The sequence below is a fragment of the Scyliorhinus canicula genome, unplaced genomic scaffold (assembly GCF_902713615.1).
Source record: "Scyliorhinus canicula unplaced genomic scaffold, sScyCan1.1, whole genome shotgun sequence".
NCBI lineage: Eukaryota > Metazoa > Chordata > Chondrichthyes > Carcharhiniformes > Scyliorhinidae > Scyliorhinus > Scyliorhinus canicula.
Window position 1 is genome coordinate 926,229 of NW_024055493.1, and position 8,251 is coordinate 934,479.

At 44.4% G+C, this 8,251-nt stretch overlaps 1 pseudogene; it reads left to right on the top strand.

The window, feature by feature from the left end:
* Positions 1 to 376: 376 nt before the first annotated feature.
* Positions 377 to 1,612, top strand: LOC119960249 (annotated as a pseudogene).
* The last annotated feature ends 6,639 nt before the right edge of the window (positions 1,613 to 8,251 follow it).

Below are 8,251 nucleotides of genomic sequence, written 5' to 3' on the forward strand. Positions count from 1 at the left end.
ATTGGAAGAGGAGGAATCGCAGACAGACGTCTCAAACATCACGTCAAACTCAAACGATTCCTTTTGATCTGAATATCATCGGCGAGTAGGAGAAATGTTTGTCCGATCTGTCGGCTTCAAAAGGTTTTAAACGTGAGTGTGACGGGAAAAGCACCGAGACCCACACAACACACACCCGAGTGAGAGTGTTCCAGCGAACTGACTGTGAAAAGAGCTTCAACTATGATACAGTCTGAGAAAACGTCACACCATTCACAGTGAGGAGCGACAGTGCACATGTTCTGTGTGTGGACAAGGCTTCCGCTGATTGTCCAATCTGGAGAGACACGGCGAGACCCAAAACATGGAGAAACCGTGGAAATGTGGGGACTGTGGGAAGGAATACAGATTCCCATCTGAGCTGGAGACTCATCGACGCAGTCACACTGGGGAGAGGCCATTCACCTGCTCTCAGTGTGGGCAGGGGTTCACTCGGTTATCGCACCTGCAGGCACACCAGCGAGTTCACACTGGGGAGAAACCATTCACCTGCTCTCAGTGTGGAAAAGGATTAATTGATTTATCCAGCCTGCAGTCACACCAGCGAGTTCACACTGGGGAGAAGCCGTTCACCTGCTCTCAGTGTGGGCAGAGATTCCGTGCTTTATCCAACCTGCGGAGACATCAGTGACTTCACACTGGGGAGAGGCCATTCACCTGCTCTCAGTGTGGAAAAGGATTAATTGATTTATCCAGCCTGCAGTCACACCAGCGACTTCACACTGGGGAGAAGCCGTTCACCTGCTCTCAGTGTGGGCAGAGATTCCGTGCTTTATCCAACCTGCGGAGACATCAGCGACTTCACACTGGGGAGAGGCCATTCACCTGCTCTCAGTGTGGGAAGGGATTTCATACTTTATCCAACCTGCAGTCACACCAGCGAGTTCACACTAGGGAGAGACCATTCACCTGTTCTCAGTGTGGGAAGGGATTTATTGATTCATCCACCCTGCAGACACACCAGCGAGTTCACACTGGGGAGAGGCCATTCACCTGCTCTCAGTGTGGGAAGGGATTCATTGATTCATCTACCCTGAGGAGACATCAGCGAGTTCACACTACGGAGAGGCCGTTCACCTGCTCTCAGTGTGGGAAGGGATTCATTGATTCATTCACCCTGCAGAGACATCAGCAAATTCACACTGGGGAGAGGCCATTCACCTGCTCTCAGTGTGGGAAGGGATTCAGTGATTTATCCACCATGCAGACACACCAGCTAATTCACACTGGGGAGAGGCCGTTCACCTGCTCTCAGTGTGGGAAAGGTTTTACTCAGTTATCCATCCTGCAGACACACCAGCGAGTTCACACTGGGGAGAGGCCATTCAGCTGCTCTCAGTGTGGGAAGGGATTCCGTGATTTACCCAACCTGCGGATCCATCAGCGAGTTCACACTGGTGAGCGTCCGTTCATCTGCTCTAACTGTGGGAAGGGATTCACTCAGTCATCCAGTCTGCAGACACACCAGCGAGTTCACACTGGGGAGAAGCCATTCACCTGCTCTCAGTGTGGGAAGGGATTTATTGATTCATCCATCCTGCAGAGACATCAGCGAGTTCACACTGGGGAGAAGCCATTCACCTGCTCCCTCTGTGGGAATGGATTCACACAGTTATCCAGTCTGCAGACACACCAGCAAGTTCACACTGGGGAGAGGCCATTCACCTGCTCTTAGTGTGGGAAGGGATTACATAGAAACATAGAAATATATAGAAAAGCCCATAGTCGCCACATTCCGGCGCCTCTTCAGGTACACAGAGGGAGAATCTCTGTCCTAAATGGTCTACCCCGTATCCTCAGACTGCGACCTCTGGTTCTGTACCCTCCCACCATCGGGAAAATCTTTCCTGCATCTACCCTGTTAAGTCCTGTTAGGATAATATAGGTTTCTATGAGATCCCCCATTCTTCTGAATTCCAGTGGATACAATCCTAACTGATTCAATCTCTCATACGTCAGTCACACCATCCCAGGAATCAGTCTGGTAAACCTTCGCTGCACTTCCACCTGAGCAAGAACATCCTTCCTCAGATAAGGAGACCAAAACTCATACAATATTCCAGGTATGGCCTCGCCACAGCCCTGTGTAATAATAGCAAGATATTCCTGCTCCTATACTTGAATCCGCTCGCAATGAAGGCTAGCATATCATTTGCCTACTTTACTGCCTGCTGTAGCTGCATGCTTACCTTCAGTGACTGGTGTACGAGGATACCCAGGTCTCGTTGCACAGTCCCCTCTCCTAATTTATGGCCATTCAGATAATAGCCTGCCGTCTCGTTTTTGTTGTCAAAGTGGGCAACCTCGCATTTCTACAAATTATACTGCATCTGCCATTCATTTGCCCACTCACTCAACTTGTCCAAATCACAATGAAGGATCTCTGCATGCTCCTCACAGACTCCCCCCCCCCCCCCCCCACACGCAAAGTGGTGTCATCTACAAATTTGGAGATATTGGATTTTCCTCCCTCACCAAATCATTAATATATATAGGGTGTTGCAGTGGTTAGCACTGTTGCCTCACTGTGGACCAGTGTTTAATCCTGCTCCGGGTCACTGTCCGTGTGGATAGAAGTGTCTCCGTGGTCTCACCCCCATAACCCAAAGAAGTGCAGGGTAGGTGAATTGGCCACACTCAATTGCCCCTCAATTGGTAAAAAGGAATTGGGTACTTTAAATTTTTCTTAAAATCATAAATATATCTTGTGAATATCTCAGGTCCTAGCACCGATCCCTGTGGTATCCCACTAGCCACTGCCTGCCAGTTTGAAAAAGACCACTAATTCCTACTCTGTTTCCTGCCTGCCAACCAGTTTTTTTTATCCATATCAATTCACTACCCCTAATTCCAAGTGCTTTAATTTTACACATTAATCTCTTATGTGGGACTTTGGTCAAAAGCCATCTGAAAGTCCAAATATTACATCCACTGGCTGCCCCTCGTTAACTCTACCAGTTACACCCTCGAAGAATTCCAGTAGATTTGTCAAGCAAGGTTTCCCCTTCATAAATCCATGCTGACTCTGTCCGATCCTGCCACTGGTTTCTCAGTGCTTTGCTATAAAATCTATGAGAATGGATTCTAGAATTTTCCCCACTGCCGATGTCTGACGTGCTGGTCTATAATTCCCTGTTTTCTCTCTCTATCTCTTTTTAAATGGTGGAATTACATAAGCCAATCTGCAGGAACTGTTCCAGAGTCTATAGAATCCTGGAAGATGACCACCGTTGCATCCACTATTTCTACACGACTTCCCAAAGTACTTCGGTTGTAGATTATCAGGCCCTGGGGATATACCAGCTTTCAATCCCATCAATTTCACCAACACCATTTCTCTCCTAATATTGAGCTTCTTCAGTTCCTCCCTCTCACTAAATCCTGCTTTCCCCAACATTTCTGGTAGCTTTGTGAAGAAAGAAGCAAATTATATATTTATTTTCTCACCCATTTCTTTGTCACCTCTGATACAATCAGACTGATTTCCTGTTTTATGCCATTCCGAACATCATCACTGCAGTTTGGGGTCTATATACGAGCTAATATCCTTCCTCACTATTACATTAATTTCCTCTTTAACCAGCGCTGCCTTTTCCTTTTGTCTGTCCTTCCTAAATACTGAATATATTCAATTCCCACCCTGGTCATCCTGCAGCCATGGCTCCATAATCCCGATGATCTCACTCCCGTTTACATCTATTTTCACAATTCACTTGGTTATGCCGTCTGCAGTCACACCAAGGAGTTCATACTGGGAAGAGGCCGTTCACCTGCTCTCAATGTGCGATGGGATTTAGTAATTTATTGCACTTTCTGAGACACCAACATGTTCACAATAGATTACAGGGATTGGATTCTGCTGTTATTGTTTCTGTTCTCAATTACATCCAGGACTGCATTTTGTTTATTCTGTTGGTCAATGGGGATGGTCAGAGGGTTTCTTTCTGCTGGACTGGCTGGTCTCACGGCTTCGTCTCCAGTGGGTTGATTCTCTCTGAGCCTTCTTGCGAATATCTGGTTTTGCATTTCACAAGGAGTGAAAGGGGTTTGGCGGTTAGAAGATGTTTCATTACCATTTCTGTTTGGAAACCCCAAAAATCATGCCTCATTGCCATGAAGATGGGCGATGGTGGTTACGTAATTGTTTTGTTTTATTTATCTTCATGCTTCTCCCAGAAGAAAACTATCAGGGTATGAGGGGCAAGTTATATGAGGGGCACTGGGAAACTACAGTAAATAGTATGGTGGGAGACAGGCAATCACTAATATTTAAGGAATTATTACAGATTTATACGGGGATCAGTTAGCTCAGTTGGCTGGATGGCTGGTTTGTGCTGAGTGACACCAACAGCACAGGTTAAATTCCCATAGCGGCTGAGGTTAGTCATGGTCTCTGTCAGTATTTATGCTCCACATGATCCTCCACCCACCACCTAACATCTCCCATCAGCATCTCCTCTATTCCTTTCTCCCTCATGTATGTATCTAGCTTTACGTTCAATGGATTCCTGCTGTTCACCTCAACCACTCGCTGTGTTAGTGAGTTCCACATTCTCACCACTCGCTGGGGAAAGAGGTTTCCACTGAAATTCCTATTGGATTATTGAATCCCTTCATAATATCAAAGACTTCCACCAGGTCACCCATCAGCCTTTGCTTTTCCAGAAAAAGGCAGCCCCAGCCTTTCCTGAGTGTTAAATGCTCTCAGTTCTGTACATTATGAATCTTTGTTGCGCCTTATCCAGTGCCTCTATTTCCTTTTTCTAAATGGAGATCACCAATGTTGACAGAGCTCCCATTGTAGTCTAACCATTGTTCTAAACAAGCTGAACATTTCCTCCATGTTTTTCAATTCTATCCCTCTGCAATGGAACCCTATATATGGGCTCCCCACTTTCGGAAAGATGTGATGTTCTTGGGGTGTAGAGGACATTAATGAGAATGGCACCAGGGATGAGGGACTCCAGTTAGTTGGAGCGACTGGAGCAGCTGAATTTCTCTCCTGAGGTCACAGCATCTGGAGGGTGGGGAATGAGGGCATTCAGCCCTTTGGGACCGTGTCGGCTCCCTGTGGAGGAAGCCAGTCTGTCCATTGCCCCGTTCTATCCCCGAATCCCTGTGTGTTTATTTCTCTCAATGCCTGTCCAATTTCCTATTGAAATCCTTCCGACATCTCTGCATCTCCTACCCTCATAGGCAGTAGGTTCCAGGTCGTTACCACTCGCTTTACATGTACACAAGGCTCCTCGAGCACTGAGAAGTCTATTTGGCCCATTTTACCCGTGCCAGCTCTTTGTACAGCGACCCATTTAATCCCAGAGTTCGACTATTTTGTTTTCTTTTTCAGAATGTACCAAATTCCCTTTTGGAAGTTACAGTCCAATAAGATTCTAGCACCATTTATAGCCAGTGCATTCCAAATCACAACAACTCGCTGTGTTTTACAGCAAATAATTGTGCGTATGGTGTATTGGGAATTTCACAGTATTCAAAATGGGGCCAATGCCGTTGTTATTACACAAAATTAAGACTCAATCTTTATCAATGATTTTGGTGAGGACACCGAGTGTAATATATCCTAGTTTCTGGACAATTAGAACAAATGTACATTTTTATAAAACCTCTCACTACCACTGGACCACCTGAAGTGTTTTAAAGCCAATGGAGTACTTTTGAAATGTATTCACTGTTGTCATGTAGGAAGCTGTAAGTACGCATATGTAATCACATTTAGTTTTAAAATTGTTATTTTCGTAGTGCAGTCACTGTCAATAATAAGGTCAAGGAAGCCCTTTTATATCTCTAACATGTGGCTTCCTGCAGCCATTTCACCTTCTGTACCTTTTCTATATGAACTATGTATTGATTTCACAGCAAAAAACAAGAATTAAATTCATGATTATTTAGTAGTTAACATTGATTATCATGAGTGAATTGGTGTATTCGGTCATTATATTGCAAAGACTAGATCTTTATTTTTAAAAATAACACGATCAACCAAAATGTTTCCAGAAACTGCAGAGCTATCAGAATTTGTTTGAAAAATGAATTACTTTTATAATTGTGAGAAGTTACAAGACATCATATTCTGCCAAGACTATGTGGGCTGGGCAGTGGAGTAATGGTATTGTTACTGGGCTAGTAATCCAGAGACCCAGGTTAATGCTCTGGGGATCTGGGATTGAATCTGCCTTTGACAGATATTGAAATTGAGTAAAATCTCAAATTAAAAGTCGAATGATGACATTGTTGATTGTTGTAAAAACCCATCTGGTTCATTAATGTCCTTTTGGAATATGCTCTCCTTATGTGTCCTGGCCTATACGTGACTCCAGATCCACAGCAATGTTGTGGTTGATTTGTAAGTGCCCTCTGAAATAGCCTCACAAGACACGCAGTTCAAAGGCAATTGGAATGAGCAGTAAATACTGGTCCAGCCAGTGACACCCACCTCCCATGAATGAATAATTCAAGAAGGCTCATTGTTCAATCTGAAGATTAGTAGGAAACTGTCTCTTTGATTGGATTTGATTTATTGTAACGTTTACCGAGGTACAGTGAAAAGTATTGTTCTGCGTACAGTCCAGACAGATCGTTCCATACATGAAAAACTCAGACATATGACAAATACACAATGTAAATATAGACACAGACACCAGGTGAAGCCTAAGTGACCTCGTGTATCTTGTATCAAATGTATCAATTAAAAATTGTATTAATTAGCTACCAATCTGTAACATGATTAAATAAGTAGTGATCCTTAATTGATTTACAATTAATTAAACAATAATGAATCAGTAGTTATAGGAAAAGTCTGAGTTTTATTTGTTGTAAAAATGTAAAAGCTTCATTGCTGTGTATATAAAGAATGTGCAATGAAGATAAATGTAGCAGGAAGAGAGACCTTCCAACTCTGATTCGCCTCAACATTTAAAACTATATAAGAAATTGTGCAGAATCAGGTAAAGGGCTGTTATGAAACTGTTCGATTGTATTCCTGTGAAAAGTAATGAGAGAAGGTGATGTCAGTAATTAAAGACACAATTAAATTAAACTGGTGCCCAATTAACCAATGGTCATGTTACCACAGGCCCAACTCTGACATGAGGTAATGGTCACTTTGGGGATAAAGGTCGAGGTTCCGAAGGTCTTCCTTGCTGGCCAAGTACTGAAGACTCTCGAGGCCGAGTTCCAAGGAAATTAGTGTCAAAGGAGCCAGGGAGGGTTACGCTTCCACAGACTGATCACCTGCGTGAAGTTGTAAACGTAAATGTCTTCAAGTCGTTCAGTAAAGCTTCTCATTAAAAAACTCCTTTTTAAATTTACTGTTCAGAATTCTGCCTTTGATTTAATTGGTTAAAGTCTTGCCCGAACCAAAGCAAATTTATTAATTGGGGATGTCTGAAATCAATCAAGGATCAGAAAGCATCAATCTTCAATTTAAAACTTGCACTTCTGTAGCGCCTTTCATAACCACAGCATGTCCCAAAGTGCTTCTGAAGTGTCGTCACTGTTATAGGAAATGCAGCAGCCAATTTCCACAAAGCAAGATGCCACAAACAGCAATGTGGCAATGTGCAGATGATCTGATTTTGGCGATGCTGATTAAAAAAAAAATTTATTAAGGTTTTTGTAATTTTATAATAAGTGACAACAGTAAACAATGCAAATCGAAACATAAAACATTGTGCATAAATCATCTCCATCCCTAAAAAGTCCCTCCTACCCTCAACAGAAAATAGCCTAACTACCCCCCTCCCCTTCAAGTTTTTTGCCTCTGCTGACAGTTAATTTTCCCTAAAGAAGTCGACAAACGGCTGCCACCTCCTGATGAACACGAGCGTTGACCCTCTGAGGGCAAACTTGATTTTTTTTCAAGACTGAGAAACCCAGCCATGTCGCTAACCCAGATCTCTGATTCCGGGGGGCTTCGAGTCCCTCCACGCTAGCAATATCCATCTCCGGGCTACCAGGGAGGCAAAGGCCAAGACATCAGCCTCTCTCGCCCCCTGGACTCCAAAATCTGCCACCTCTGGGCTCGGCACCACCCTTGTTTCTAGGGCCGTGGACATGACACCTGCAAAACCCTGCCAGAATCCCCAAGCTTCGGGCATGCCCAGAACATATGGACATGACTTCCCGCCCTCCCGCCGCCCCCCCCTTCCCGCCGCCCCCCCCTTCCCGCCCCCCCCCCCCGACCGCACACCTCTCC